Source organism: Mirounga leonina, unplaced genomic scaffold (genome assembly GCF_011800145.1).
Source record: "Mirounga leonina isolate KUSES-001 unplaced genomic scaffold, KU_Mleo_1.0 Mir_200, whole genome shotgun sequence".
Taxonomy (NCBI): Eukaryota; Metazoa; Chordata; class Mammalia; order Carnivora; family Phocidae; genus Mirounga; species Mirounga leonina.
In genome coordinates, this window is record NW_023270503.1 from 23,167,449 (window position 1) to 23,168,309 (window position 861).

Here is an 861-nt window from a genome sequence, read left to right on the forward strand (position 1 = left end):
CCATCTGGTCCCGCCCATACGTCACAACGGCTACCAAGCCCCGCCCCCGCCGTGGTGCTTGCTGGGACTTGTAGTCTCAGGTGAACGGGCACCCGAGTGCTTAGCAGCCCTATGGGGTTTTCGCCCATCCCGAACAGCTCCCCAAGGAGCCTATTTCTTCCCCTAGAATGAGACGTTTACTTACCTTGAAAAAAACCCCCAGAACTTTATTTCTTTCAGTCCTGAACAAGAAAGGGCCATCGAGAGGTCATCTTCATTTTTCTCCTGCCTCTACATAGCACTTCACTAAGAGCGGTACAGATGAGACCCCCTTTGGCATTCAATCATCCTTCCGCCTGCCCCTAAAGGAGACCCAGCAATCTCCCTGGATGCCCCCATTTCTGTGTTTCATCCTTTCTTTCTATAAAATTATTTTTTAGCATTAGCTCTGTCAAGGTGGTGCTCGTCCTAATTGTAGTAAGAATAAACTCAGAATCCTGCTAAGTCTGTTTAGAGGGAATTCCTTACCCTTGATAACTGATCAGTCCCTGGCCTGTCTTCAGCAAGAATCCTGTTAAATCGGTTCAGCAGTAATCTCCCCCGCCCCTACCCTTGATGTCTTGTCTTAGTAATTTTCCATCCACTTGTCCTTACTGTATTTGGAGTTGAGCGCAATCTCTCTCCTCTATTGTAATGTCCCTATGGCAATACTCCTGGATAAAGTCTCTCTTACTGGTTTAACAAGTGTCAGAATAATTATTTCTTTAACACCGCACATTCTATCTATGGATGGTTAAATTTAGAAGTGCCTCTTCTCCAAGGAGTAGCATCCTTCTAAATCTGGGAAGAAACTTTCTATGCAGTCTAACTGGGGAATTTATG